Source organism: Petromyzon marinus, chromosome 1, assembly GCF_048934315.1.
Source record: "Petromyzon marinus isolate PM22_M1 ecotype Great Lakes invasive population chromosome 1, UKy_Petmar_22M1.pri1.0, whole genome shotgun sequence".
NCBI lineage: Eukaryota > Metazoa > Chordata > Hyperoartia > Petromyzontiformes > Petromyzontidae > Petromyzon > Petromyzon marinus.
Window position 1 is genome coordinate 7926096 of NC_133667.1, and position 15873 is coordinate 7941968.

Consider the following 15873-nt stretch of genomic DNA (forward strand, 5'->3'; position numbering starts at 1 on the left):
CAAAGTTGTATGTTCATTTTTTGTTATGTTTTGAAGTTTTGAGAAGTTTTTAAATATATCCTCCCCCCCCCCCCCCCCGGGCAACGCCGGGTACTTCCCGCTAGTTAGTAATAAATCGGCATTTTGCGACACCCACTGCCACTGTGTAGCATATTATTACGTGCCAGGGATTCTATGAGATGATAGGACAATAGTCTGAGTCCATAATTGGCAATAAGTAACAAATGTGTGACAAGGGGGGGGATTGAGAAATGTGACGTCACATCAAAATGCGCAACTTTAAGTCAATATAGACAGCACGTTCTACTTAATTTAATAGACTTTTAAATGTTTTCTCCTACAACATCAGAGTGCAGCGCCACATTAAATACGCACTACAATGACAATAGTTTAAAGCGATTTGAAGCAAGTTTATATTTTTTTTGGGGGGGGGGGGCAGAGCTTTGTGACGTCATATTTGAGGGGGGGTCTGACTTTTTGCGTGACGAAGGGGGGGGGGGTCAAAAATCGTCCAAAATCGCGTGACGTCATTTATGGATGGGCCCTAATTAGCTGTTGGTTGGTCAAAGGTTTAACGACACATTTATTTTCACGCGATCTAACCCAAAAAAAATATATTTTGGATATTGGTCACGAAAGCCTATTTGTTAAACTGAATAATTACTACTATTTCTATTTTTTTTAAATGACATAGCTATACTCGTAATAAATAGTATTATAATTTCCTTAGTCACGTCCGTTTCAACGCACTCAGCGCAACATGGCTATAACTAAGTTGAGCGAGCAAGTGAGAACCGTGAGCATGATTTATAATTAAATGCCCTGTTATCCCTATTTTGATTGGAATGTTTTTCTAATCATCATTGTTGATATAAATGCTTTAATTTAAAGTGCCAAATCTGTGCACTTTGAATACTGTGCTGCGATATGCACGGTTGTGCATATGTGCGCATTGTAATAGCATTTGTGGGGGACGCGGGCCCCCGGCTCCCCCTCCGGGGGAGGGTTGATCTCGGGAGGGCTGCAGGCTCCGGACTCCTCGCTCGTGTGAGAGCCGCCGCTATTCAAGTCCTCGCTCGTGGGGAGAGGGCTGCTGCTCCCTGGCTCCCCTCCTCGCGCCGCAGCCCCTCGGGTCCGCGGGTCCTGTTTGGGGGGCATAGCTCAGGGCTGGCGCACAGCTGCCTGGAATCAATCCGTCGCTTCTCAGCCACTCAAACGCGACGTATACGTTCACACAACCCCGCGCACCACTCGCACGTGCTGAACTGGGATTAGGGGTCAAAGGGCAATGACGTCCTTCGCACACGCATTGCCACCGAGGGCGGGCAATGGAGATTGTTTAAAGGGCTGCGGTGCGGGGATTCGGAGTCGGTCGTAGGGCGGCACACCAATCGCACGCACGGGACTGGGGGCTGTCTCGGAGATTATTTAAAGGGCTTTATGAATAATCCCACGTGTACTCAGGCGAGTCCACCATCGCTCACCGCGGGCACACGTTAAACAAAGGCCATATGGATAATCTCGTGTGTACCTCGCCCGTCTACCTCACGCACACGGTAAACGCAAGGGCGTATGAGTAACCTCACGTGCCTCTGTATGAGCCCGCCGCCACTCGCTATACGTACACGCTAACCACGAGTAACACCCAGGGGCGAGTGCACACGGGTAAATACACACTTGCGTGCAAACACAGGGTATAACGACGCAGGAACCCCGGTCGGGCATGCACACAATGGCTGCCTCAACAGAGATACCCGTATGCAAATCTCCGTACCACGACGAGCAGACTCACCACCATGCACCTGTTCCACACTCGCAGAAACCACACGACAAGGTTTATTTATCACTAACGATTTATTCCCGACGCGTCTGCGAGCCCCTATCACCCAAATCAGCCTGAATCAGCAGGGCAGGTCTAACCTATCTCCTGATGGTCTAACCCGATCGGCCTCGTACCCTTAGAATTAAACTCCCTAGGATCGTATCCTAAATCCCAACTCTCCCCTGTGTACTCACGGTTTGCCTTGGATGTGCGGGAAGCCAAGGAGAGGCGAGACTGCTCGACGTTCCTGTTGGGAGCGGGGCCGAACTGCGCTGTGACTCGTCTCATGGACGATCCAGTGGCCGGCAAGGTGATTACCACGATCTCTGACTCGAGAACGTGACTCCCCTATCCCTAAATTCTCTCGCCTTTTATTGTTCCCTACATCAAAGATAGTTCGGCGCTGATCCGCTGGCCTTCCCGGCCAATCAGGTGGCTCGGATTTCCCGCCAATCTCCCCGGGCCGGTGATGTCTCAGACATCCGCATTTTACCCTCTACACAAGCACATTTGTCCTACCAATCAGAGGGCCAGCCCTGTTTTCCCGCCGTTCGTGATTCCGCAATCCCATGTAATTACAACCCAAGTCATGGCGCCGTGGTGCGAGTTAGCCTCGGCGGAGATCGCCCAATTCCCTGGTCGCAGGAAACCGTGAAGATTGGTCCCATGAGAGGGCTTCTGGGTGAAAACCTGTCGGCCAGGTGACCTCCCCTCGGGCTCTATGTGGGGGTGTGTGTGTGTTCATGTGAGGGGTGGTGAGGGAAGAGCGGCGTTGGCCCCGTCGCTCGGAGGTGGCGGCGCCACGGCCACAGCGTCGGCAGGACGGCTCCGCTGCTGCGGTATCACAGTTGCAGGCACGGCTCTGACGGAGCGGCTTCGCTGCTGTGGCACCACACATTGCAGTCTATATGTGTATTACCGTCTTTCATACAGTACAGTACTTAACGATCAAAAATATGGTAAACGCGTTATATGTTTCGTGTTGTTCTACATGTCATTTGACTACTTTATAATCGGGGTGATCGTTATTCTAATTGTAATTGCCATGGTTTATGCTGCATGCTATCCTCTCATTACACAGACCGTTGTATAGCAATGCGCATGCTTTTGTAGTGTATGACTCACGAGACACACACACAGGTCTGGAGGCACCACGATTTATTACCAACTAAACAGGGCTACGGGTTAACAATACTCGGGGTTATTCTAGAACCCCAAAGGGGTCTCTATGTAACTTGAGTCCCCGATGACCGACGCTTTAAGACCCCCGAAGCAACGCCGCACGGTTAGCTCCCTCCGTCAGACAACCACGAACGCTCCGCCTCCATCCCTCTTATTCTCTCGACCGTGGCCTCACTCCGCCTCCGGCTATGCCCCCTCCTCGGTCTCTTGCGATGGAACCGGGGCCAGCATCACATGTCCTCCAGGCCCCCGTTTCTGGGCCCCCTTCACTACTTCGTCTCCGCACGTCCTTTCTCTCTCTCTGCGACGGGACCCTGCTCTGTAGGGCCTGCTTCTCCGCCACGTCTCCGTCAGCCCCATCGAGAGATACGTGCGCACTCATTTACCAGTTGTGGTTGTAGTCGGCTTATACGCCATAGAGGCGCTATTTACGTCTCTACACTTTCATTTATTGGAGGCTCAAGGGTTGATATAGACAATCCATCATTGTCATCTCTACAGGGTCATAAAATTGGTACCACTTTGTGCGAAGTCGTCAGTGGTTGTTAAAGATGGGACCTGCAATGGAAATGTGGAATTTCCACTGGAGGTGAGTGCTGCACAATGCCCGTAGGAGCATAGAGACCTTTTGTCAATCCGCTGCTGGATGAGGGCCTCCCCACGCCCTGCTGGTTCTGGAGGCCGTTTTACCATACTTCACCCCAGCTGGTCAGTGTGGATTGGTAAAGGCAGACAGCATAAAAGTACAGTACAAATGGATATAAACACAACGTGGCCTCCAGCCCTATGACACCCATCCAGGCACTGTCCAAGCTCAAATCTGCTTGGCTTTCGAGGTCCTACCAGATCGGCCGCATTCCAAGTTTGGATGATTTGTTCATAGCTGTCCTGGCGAGACGTTAACTACCTCGCATGGTATACAGCAGGTCGTGGGTTCGATGCTTACCCTCGCGCCTGGAAATTTGGAGTTTGAATATTCTCCCGTGGTCGCGTGCATTTTTCTCCGGGTCCTCTGGGTTTTCACAACATATTTACAAATATCTGCATCAAGTATTTGGCTGCTATAAATTTCCACAAGATAAGCCACTAAATTGGGCTTTCATTTGTCGCCAGGTCGCTTCTGAAAAATAACTATATAGCTTTAGTAGGACTCACATAGTAAAATCAAATTGTAGTTAAATAGTTGAAATAGTTTTCACAGTAATAAAATTGGTAAAATACACATTTTTCAATGCACACACTTTTATTTCCACTCAAAAGTACTAAATAAATTATTTTGACCCCAACATGTATCAAATTTGATGTTCATAAAAAGTGGGTGGTCTCCTTTCGATATGTTTAATTTACTTCATGCAAGCCACCCACTTTTATTCAGCACAATAAATTTGATTAAATCTGGAATAAAAAATTATTTATGTTGTACTTTTGAGTGGAAATAAAAGTATGTGCATTTAAAAACTTGTATTTTACCTTTTTCTTTCCTCATGAGCACAGTTGGTAGTGTCTCAATCTCATAATGTGAAGGTAGTGAGTTATGTGACAATACTAACGTGGTTATTTCCCTGGTTGTGTTATTCTTTGTGATGATTAAAGGACGATACTTTTTTATCCAAACACTTGGATAAAAAAATGCGAGAACACATTATAGTTATGGATGGCTGATTCATGAAAGTTAATTGAAACCATTGAGTCTAAGATATTGAGAGCAAAATAAACATTGATCCATATCATATTCTTAGCTCATTCGGTAAAGTCATGTTGAAGGGAAACAATAAAATAATAAAATATATTTAAAACAATAAAAATTCTCACGACGTTTCGACCATAACACAAACGGTCGTCATCAGGTGTGTCGGTTTGCATAAATTTATTTATTTTTAAACGGTGTGTTTATTTATTTATTAAAAAACGTCAGCGCCACGCGCAGCGAACTGGCAGTTTATTTAGAAGGACTAGTCCATCTATGTTCTGAAAAGAGGAGGGGGAAGACGAAAAATTAATGTATGCTGTCTGAAAGCCACCATAAGCGTGAACAATCAATTAAGACCTGAAATGGTTTATCAAATCTTTCCAATGATTGCTAAGCCAGAATCCATCTTCTCGCTTGAAATTGTCTCTGTGCTTGTATATGTGGATAGCCTCATGATCGAATCTCTCATGGTAGCCAGATGGCTTACAAAGAACCTCTGTCTTGGAAAAGTCAATGTCATGTGAGCCTACTGAATTATAACAATGATCTGCAACGGCTGAGGTGTTGGTCCTACCGTGTTTAAGGTCTGCTTTGTGTTCACGAATGCGGTCCGAGACATGGCGTTTGGTTTCTCCAATGTAACTACTACCACAGAGGCAACTTAGTTTATAGACACCAGGGTACTGTATGTCCGGAATCACATCTTTTACAGACGGAACCAGATCACGGATTTTATGTAATGTGTTGAAACGGACCTGGATCTTGTGTTTAGTCAAGATTTTGGAGATCTTTTTTTGTGATCCCCGCAATGTAGGGTAAAGTGATGGTTTTGAAAGGCTCCTCAAGAGGGTCCTTCTTCATGGTTTGAGTGATAGCTTTGCGGATTGTATAGTCGGAGTAACCATTAGCCTTAAGAGCTTGGTGTACGTGCTTGATTTCACTGCCTATGTGTTCCTGGTCGGATATGCATTGGGCTCTATGATACAGAGTCTTGATGAGAGAGTTCTTCTGTGATGGATGGTGGTGGGAATCCGGTTTCAGATAATCATCCGTATGGGTAGCTTTCCTGTAGGCAGAGTGGCTCATTGAACCATCAGGTCTCTTTTTAATTAGGACATCCAAAAAAGGTAGCTTGCCATCTTTTTCGACTTCCATGGTATATCTGATGGCTGGGTGTATGGAATTGATGTGGTCGAAGAATTGGTCTAGAGCAGGCCGGCCATGTGGCCAGATGACAAAAGTGTCATCCACGTACCTCTTCCATAAGGTTGGGCGCAGAGTGGCAGTCTGGATGGCGTCAGTCTCAAATTTCTCCATGAAAATGTTAGCTATAACCGGAGATAGGGGGGAGCCCATGGGTGCCTTCAGTTTGTTTGTAGAAAGTTCCATTCCAAGTGAAGTATGCATTGGTTAAACAGTGTCTCACCAGGGGGGTACCTCAGTGTTTAGTCCTTGATGAACCAAGTCTTCAATGATTGCGATGGTGTCAGGTACAGGAACCTTGGTTAATAAGGAAACTACATCAATACTGACAAGCAGGTCGTTTGGGGACAGGGAAATACCCTTGATTTTCGATACGAGGTGAGTAGAATTTTGTACCGCAGAGGTGGTTTTTCCAGTGAAAGGACGCAGGATTTCAGACAAAAACCGAGCCAGTTTGTAGGTGAAGGAGTTGATAGTAGAGATGATGGGACGAAGGGGTGTATCTACTTCATGTATTTTTGGTAAGCCGTATAATCTTGGTGGCCTGGCAGCAGAAGGTTCCAACGAAAACTGTTTCGATTGATCAATTAATGCGGTTGAATCAGAAATTATTTTGTTGGTTTGTGTGACGAGGCTGTTGGTGGGATCTCTTTTTATTTTTGTATAACTACCATCGTCGAGTAATTATTTAATTCTTTAATTTTGTTGTTGTATTCTATAGAACAAGGACAACAACAAGATTAAAGAATTACTCGACGATGGTAGTTATACAAAAATAAAAAAGAGATCCCACCAACAGCCTCGTCACACAAACCAACAAAATAATTTCTGATTCAACCGCATTAATTGATCAATCTAAACAGTTTTCGTTGAAACCTTCTGCTGTCAGGCCACCAAGATTATACGGCTTACCAAAAATACATAAAGTAGATACACCCCTTCTTCCCAACGTTTCAACTATCAACTCCCCCACCTACAAACTGGCGCGTTTTTTGTCTGAAATCCTGCGTCCTTTCACTGGAAAAGCCACCTCTGCGGTACAAAATTCTACTCACCTGGTATCGACAATCAAGGGTATTTCCTTGGCCCCAGACGACCTGCTTGTCAGTTTTGATGTGGTGTCCTTGTTCACCAAGGTTCCTGTACCTGACACCATCGCAATCATTGAAGAGTTGGTTCATCAAGGACTAAACACTGAGGTACCCCCGCTGGTGAGACACTGTTTAACCAATAGATACTTCACTTGGAATGGAACTTTCTACAAACAAACTGAGGGCACCCCAATGGGCTCCCCCTTATCTCTGGTTATAGCTAACATTTTCATGGAGGAATTTGAGACTGACGCCATCCAGACTGCCACTCTGCGCCCAACCTTATGGAAGAGGTACGTGGATGACACTTTTGTCATCTGGCCACATGGCCGGCCTGCTCTAGACCAATTCTTCGACCACATCAATTCCATACACCCAGCCATCAGATTTACCATGGAAGACGAAAAAGATGGCAAGCTACCTTTTTTGGATGTCCTAATTAAAAAGAGACCTGATGGTTCAATGAGCCACTCTGTCTACTGGAAAGCTACCCATACGGATGCTTATCTGAAACCGGATTGCCACCACCATCCATCACAGAAGAACTCTCTCATCAAGACTCTGTATCATAGAGCCCAATGCATATCCGACCAGGAACACATAGGCAGTGAACTCAAGCACGTACACCAAGCTCTTAAGGCTAATGGTTACTCCGACTATACAATCCGCAAAGCTATCACTCAAACCATGAAGAAGGACCCTCTTGAGGATCCTTTCAAAACCACCATTACCCTACATTGCGGGGATCACAAAAAATATCTCTAAAATCTTGAATAAACACAAGATCCAGGTCCGTTTCAACACATTACATAAAATCCGTGATCTGGTTCCGTCTGTAAAAGATGTGATTCCGGACATACAGTACCCTGGTGTCTACAAACTAAGTTGCCTCTGTGGTAGTAGTTACATTGGAGAAACCAAACGCCATGTCTCGGACCGCATTCGTGAACACAAAGCAGACCTTAAACACGGTAGGACCAACACCTCGGCCGTGGCAGATCATTGGTATAATTCAGTAGGCTCACATGACATTGACTTTTCCAAGACAGAGGTTCTTTGTAAGCCATCTGGCTATCATGAGAGATTCGTTCATGAGGCTATCCACATATACAATCACAGAGACAATTTCAACCGAGAAGATGGATTCTGGCTTAGCAATCATTAGAAAGATTTGATAAACCATTTCAGGTAATTGATTGTTCACGCTTACAGTGGCTTTCAGAGAGCATACATTAATTTTTTGTCTCCCCCCTCCTCTTTTTAGAACATAGATGGACTAGTCCTTCTAAATAAACTGCCAAATCGCTGCGCGTGGCGCTGACGGGTTTTTAATACATAAATAAATACACCGTTTAAAAATAATTAAATTTATGCAAATCGACACACCTGATGACGACCGTTTGTGTTATGGTCGAAACGTCGTGAGGAGTTTTATTGTTTTATATATATTTTATTATTTTATTGTTTCCCTTCAACGTGACTTTACCGAAATAGCTAAGAAAAGAGTATATTTATCAGTATTATATTCATAATTACTGTGGTCGTGAATAGGGAAGGGCTAGTGATTAAAAGGTTACAAACAAAGCTGAACAAAAACTTTTATAAATATAGCCAGCAGAACGCAAGCCCTTTGGACGTGGCCGTCCATCCCCTTCCATCCATACACCTCTCTCCCATTTATAGAATAATTTTTTTGAAACTAAAAGTTTTTGTTTGAGTTTGCACGTTACCCAAAATCGGATAACTGTATATACATACCTGGGATATCTGCTGATGTGAATGCTCAATCATTACCTATAGAAATATGTTCAACACACTCGTCAATAACACTGCTGTAAAAAAAATATATAGGCCAGCTGAGATATAATTAATAAAGGTTGGAGACTGCACTTAAGACTATGGAGCCTGATGAAATTTTAATGAAACGCGTTTTTCTGAGGGCTGGTTTTGTAATTGGTGTATGAATAATCACTATTAGCAAGTGACTATTAAGGCTAGCATGGCGCACGATGGGGTGATGTTGCCAAAAGCATATTCAGGCCGCCTGTCTCTAGAGTGCTGATGATTGCACATTTTACAGTGTGCTCATTTGAGGCTGAATATACCCAATACGAGTTCTGATATTATCTGCTGCTGATTTTAGACGTGCCCGGGAATCAAAGTCTGTTTGCCAGGTTAATGGTGAAATGCACTTTCCACTGTACCACCACTCACCAGAATGTTAATAACCTACAAACATATCAGCCAGCCGCATCACGGTAGCAGACACACACTCTGAATGTGAGGAATGTCAATATTTGACTGTACCATGAGTACTGCTGCTGGAGATAAAGATGGGTGGTCTGTCACTCCATGTTCACAGTTTGAGGACTGTGGTACGCAGAAGTTGCTGGGTCTGGCAGACGTGAGAGTCGTTGGCGAGGAGCGGAGACATCAGATGCATGAGCAGTGATGATGAGGTATTTATGCAGGAATATGCATGCAGATTGTGACTTTGTGAATAGATTCTTAATGAATGTTAGTACGCAATAATCAGTTCATGTGTTTATGTTCCTCATATTTGCAATGTGTTTGTAGATTGGCTGTTATTGTATTGCGTCACAATTGTAGCGCCCATGCATTTTTCCACGTGCAACTTACCTCATGTCAATAAATTGTGCCAGACAGCCTCCATGTCGACTCAACTTAACACACGTCTGGTGGAAATGGTGCTATGTTAAAACTGTACGATGGTCACACCACACAAACATGTATAACACAATGACATTTTTACGGATCTCTCCAGACGCATTCGGCATCTCTTTCAAAGCTGCTGTACCGATTCTCACACATTGTATGTGTCTAATTATCTAATGCAGCTACTGGTCAATATCACTCTACCCCTCGTCATGCTCGCGCATCGCCCATGTTCAAACGTTAGAACTATTCAAGTTACATATAATTCTAAAAGGAAACATTTGTGTGTATGTTTAAGAAAATTTATGACTGAAGCTATGTTCAAAGTGATTTATATGGGAAAAAAATACTTTCTCAGAACCTTTTGTCGACCCCTTGCAGGCCAGAAGTTACCCAAAAAAAGTTTTCTCAATCGGGAATGAAAATTCATTAAAATGTAATGCAGCTGCGCAGTGGGTGGTCAACTCATTGTGGTGATATTGTAAAGTCAAGTCACGTTAATGAGGCGCACAACAGCGAACTGGCCACTTATTATCATCGAGGTTAAATGCGAACAGTGGTACACACGCTCACTGATGCTACAAGGGTTTTTGTTTACATGTGATACATTATCGGGATGAGTTAAACATTTATTTTGACCATTTCTGATGTTTACAAAAATTGTACGTTTTTGATTGTTGTTATCATTTTGAATATCACGAATTTCAAATTTCACATTTTTTCAACTCCATCTACTCGGGGATTGAGCGGTGTTGTGTGGCATGTGGGCTGATGTGGTGTCTCTTGGTCGATCTACATAGATACAGGGTGTGTTTTTCAGCATCTATTATGTAATTTGCCATTTTTTGTGGAGACCTATTTGTCACATTCATTTAATGATATGTATGAAAGTTAATAACACTTGTTTGGGTAAATTTGAGGTTAACTAGTGCATATACAAGCAGTAATTAACTTACGAATGCCCCACTTACGAGCATCCGCACTTACGAACCGGCTTTCATTAGATATGTTTTAAAAAATACATCTTATCGAAGTTCAATGGTTTGCGCGCGAACCCAGCGACCTCAGTTTGATTCCCGCTCATGGCCAACACCAGTGACGATTATCTGAACCGGTCCTGGGCCTCCCCCAGGTCGAGTCAGCCAAAAATTAGTACCTGGTGCAATGTGTAAACAACGCCACGAGGGAGACAAAGGCAGCAGGGTGCGGTGTTGGCCATCCACCCCCTCATGTGTCGTGTCGGCCTTCATAGTTACTGGCTAACAGCACTTGCGCCAACAGTCTGTTAAGGTTGTACGGGGGGTGGTCGTTGTCGTTGTTGTGTGTGCGCGTGCCCCTGTGTGTGTGTGGGGAGCGATAGTGTAGCGGTTAGCGCGCTGCGCTATGAACCTGGCGACCCGGGTTCGATTCGCGCTCACGGCCAACACCAGTGACGATTATCTGAACCGGTCCCGGGCCTCCCCTAGGTCGACTCAGCCTCAAATGAGTACCTGGTGCGGTGTGTAAACATCGCCACTAGGGAGACAAAGGCGGTCGGGCGTGGTGCTGGCCACCCACCCCCTCGTGTACCGTTCCGGCCTTCATAGGTGCTCGCTAACAGCACTTGCCCCTACAGTCTGTTACAGGCTATATGGGGGATCTTTGTCTTTGTCTTTGTGTGTAAGTAGTGACTCATTCAGCCCCTTCTGACAAGCAAGCCAGGATCAGGACTCAAGGTAAGTGAAAATAAAACCATTTTTTCTTTTCATGTTATTTCACGTTTTATGTACTATACACTATTTATTGCAGTATTACATGCAAATATTTATTTTTGTTGATGAGTTTAACAATGCTTACATTTTTTTGTTGAGCCGTAGCACATTTTATAATACTAACCGTATAGGCAGTGAGAGCTAATTGAAATAGGGTTCATTATATTCTATGTTCTATGGTTATTTCGGTAAAGTCACGTAGATAGAAAAAATAACAATAATATAAAAAAGTATAAAGTGAATAAAAATATCACGACCTTTCGATCACAACACAAGCGGTCGTCATAGGCAAAGGAGTCAGCCTCTAAAGGCAAATATTCAGGATGACTAAATAAACTCGTTTATAAAGGTGTGCGGATGGGCGTAGCCCAAGTGCATCAACAGGACCTGAGTATGGGCGGTGCACCGCGCTCCACACACCACACTGCTGACGGTGGAGGTTAATTATACTGTTGTATATTCATTATACATTATACTATTGTATATATGGAGATTCGTTCCCAACAGTGTTGTGTCTTTAATATGAGCTTCATTGGGGTATTGGTAATAGCGCTAATAATAATAATGCTAAAACGAGGTTGAAGCTGTTCCGCTCCCAATTAGGGTCTTAGTGATGCCCTCAGTTAAATTTCTGTGGTAAGGATTATTTTAGGTGGAGCCTGAGACTTTATCCTGGTCTCTTGAGTTCTCATCTGGCTAAACAAACTGGCGAATTGCCCGATGATGCTGGATGTATTTACCAGCGAAACGTCGTACTCAAACTGTAAATGTGGATTCACTCTTCAACACACCGGTGGGCTAAAGTAGTGAATTATTTGTCTTTTGTCAACGTGACACTTTTTTGCTGATTGGCCGTGTCGGGTGGTGGAGGGTTACGACACATTTATAAATAAACGCGATCTAACCCAAAAACCTTTATTATGAATAATATTGGTCGCGAAAGCCTACGTGTTAAACCAAACTGTAATAACGTTGGGAAGAAAAAAATATTTTTTTACAGAAATAATCGTGACCACAAATAGTTTGATATGCGGGGGGGGGGGGGAGTCTGAGTGAAGAATGGGGGAAGGTACATTTTCTCACTCGTAAGCGCTTTATGTTTTGATTTCATTTTTTTGTAAAAAAAAATACTTTTCTCCAGGACAAGAGCACTATAACGAATCAGCATTATACGGGATCGAGCTAAGCGAGGTCTGCCTGAATGTTAACCATTACAAATGAATGTATTAACATTTTTATAATAATTATATCTGGACCAATGATTAACATATGCATTACTCACTATAAAAACTGAACATACTAGCCTGTATCAGAATAGCAATTTTTTACTGAAGCTTAATACTAACTGTTATAAATAGTATAGTTTATGATTAAATATATCAACTGCTTTAAAAAAATGATATGCTTCCAAGCCACACTTTATTTAACAATGTCACCTCAATTAAAGTTATGATATCTATCTCAATGGATTCCCTCATTACAATGACCTAAATACGCTGGTAGAATTTGGCGAGTAAACCGTTGCCTAATTCTGCTTAGTGTAGTGTCCTCATAAATAGGCATTGCATGTGTGTCTGTGTGTGCAGTCAACTTTTGGTGCACCCTACGACTTGAGCTGTGCGTTCACTCTGCTGACTGCCCTACAACACAGAACGACAAGATGGGGCTGCTGGCTGATGATGTCGCAACTTCGCCAGAATGGAAATCCTTGATAATGAGTCAAATGCTGATCAGCCTGGCCCTGATCTGTATGGTGTTCCTAACCGTACGGGCTGCCCTGCAAGTGGTGGGGTCAACAATCTGCCCAGTGGGCTTCTCTCCTGGTCCTAAACCATTACCGCTGCTGGGGAACATCACTGCCTTTAGTTGTAAGAATCCCCACATTGGCATGCAAGAATTGGCCAAAAAATATGGAGAAGTCTGTACCATAATGTTGGGGAGTACGCCTGTTGTGTTGGTGAGCGGCTACCAGGCAGTCAAAGAGGTCCTGGTGAATCGAGGTCATGAGTTTGCTGACCGACCAATAACTCCCCTTTTTACTAAACTCACTCACAACATTGGTATCGCATTAGCACCCTATGGAGACACATGGAAGCAGCAGCGTGGATTTGCTTTGTCAACATTGCGCAATTTTGGCTTCGGAAAGGCAACAATAACTGACAAAATATCGATAGAAGCGAGGTACCTAATAGAGACTTTCAAACAGGAAACCTCAGAATTTGACCCTAAATTTATTTTAAACAGTGCTGTGGGCAACATTATTTGCTCCCTCCTGAATGGGATCCGATATGATTATAACAATGAGCAGTTCCAAAAGCTTACGCACCTCCTTGAGCATCTGGTGCAGTTACAAGCAGAGCCGCTGGTAATACTGTGCAATGTATTCCCATTTCTGCTAAAGTTGCCTGGGCCATGGCAGAAAGTATTCCATATTCACACAAAGTTGCAATGCTTGCTCAAGGATATAGTATCTGAGCACCGTGCCACAAAAGATCAACACAACCCCAGGGACCTGATTGACTCATATCTAGCTCATATTGATAAGGAGAAGGACAATCCCAACAGGAGCTTTACTGACCAGACCCTCATTCTGTTATTGATAGAACTTTTCATTGGTGGCATGGAGACTACCTCCAACACACTATGCTGGGGCCTCCTCTTCATGATGATGAACCCCGACATTCAAGCCCGATGTCATGAGGAGATTGACAAAGTTGTGGGATCCGAGCGACCGCCATGTATGAAGGACAGACGCAGCCTGCCCTACTTGGATGCTGTGATCCATGAGATACAGCGCTTTGGAAACATTCTTCCAATTGGAGTTTTGCACCCTACATCTAAAGATGTGCAGTTCAACGAATATGTGTTTCCAAAGGGAACCCATGTAATGGTAAACCTCATGTCTGCTTTTTACGATGACATCCACTGGAAAACACCACATAAGTTTAATCCTGATAATTTCCTTGATAAAGATGGCCAGTGTATCAAATCGGATGCTTTCCTGCCATTCCCTGCTGGTCCCTGTGTCTGTTTCGGGGAAAGTTTAGCCAAGATGGAGCTTTTCCTTTTCTTCACATCTCTCTTGCAGCACTTTGAATTTTACTGGCCCAACTCTGCCTCTCCTCCCACTTTAGCTGCCAAATTCAGGACCACTTTATCGCCACACCCCTATAAATTAGGATTACGCATGCGCAACTCACCGTAGCTAAGACAAGATTACGACCCATAGACGTCTTCATGTGTAAAACTAAACACCTTTTGTCCTGGCTTTGTACGGACTTTTTTGCAAATCATGGCAATTGTCATTAGGCCAAGGTCCATAGCTAAATATTGTAATGCCCAGTATCAGGAACAGTCAATTCAAATTTAAATGATTGCAATTAATGAAAGTGATATGCAATATAATCCTTTGCTTCAATAAATATACGTATTTTAGAACTTTAATACATCGACTATACAGTTTTTAATATTAATTTCAGGTTTGGTCCCAGTCTCTTGTCTCCTGGAGTAATGCCTCTGTAAACATACTTACGTAAAATCATTACACTCACTATATCCATATACCAGCATAGCCATTACCTAAAAAAAACTCACACTTTTAATGATATAATAACAATAAAATAATGAATCCACGTCTGATTAAAGTAACCTTACTATTGTGAGCTCTGAATTGAACAAGAACATAACCATTATTCTGTCATAATTCAACTGCTCACCTGCGAAGCTGACAGTGGTTATGTTCAAGTGTGGTGGCATTAACATAAATATTGTTGCTTGATGTTTAAATTTGAGGGCCACTGGTTTGGAGGTGAGGACCCACTTGTGCAGCCACTGTAGATGTTTCATGCAGTGCAGGTTCGAGTAATTCCTTGGTACTCAATAAGGATACATCATGGCACAAAGGTGGCCTAGGGTAAGGTATCAGAAATTATCTTGGCGTGTATGACTCATGCATTGTGTAATGATTAGCACACTTGACTTGCATTCCAGAGAATAATGATTCAATTTGATATAATAGCACAACAGTACAAGAAGTGTAGCCTCTGTCCACCTAGCATTATTAATGGTTATACCACAATTAAGTTGATTAGCTAGTAACGTGTGGTGGGGTAAACTGTGACTAGGCCCACCTCTTTAAGCACTTGGAAGAGTAGGCCAAATACCCTCTGGAGCTCCCTCAAGTGTAGAGGTGTAAGCAAGCAATTGCAGGCATACTCTTTTACTTTTTATTGAAAAACGAGGGAAAATTTACCTGTTTTGTCAGATCTAACAAAGGAAGGGAATCGCCAGATAACCCTCAAAAAGTCACCAGATATCGCTATTTAACATTTTAAAGTTGCCAAAAATGTTGCCAGAAATATGTAACTTGAATGAATGAAATTACTCATATTCTTAAAATGTATTTTATTTATAGCATGTGAACAAAAATGATGACGTAGATATAAATTAAATATTGTA

At 43.5% G+C, this 15873-nt stretch overlaps 1 pseudogene; it reads left to right on the forward strand.

The window, feature by feature from the left end:
* Nucleotides 1–8956: 8956 nt before the first annotated feature.
* LOC116941923 (cytochrome P450 2D19 pseudogene) lies at nt 8957–14859 on the forward strand (annotated as a pseudogene).
* Nucleotides 14860–15873: the final 1014 nt, after the last annotated feature.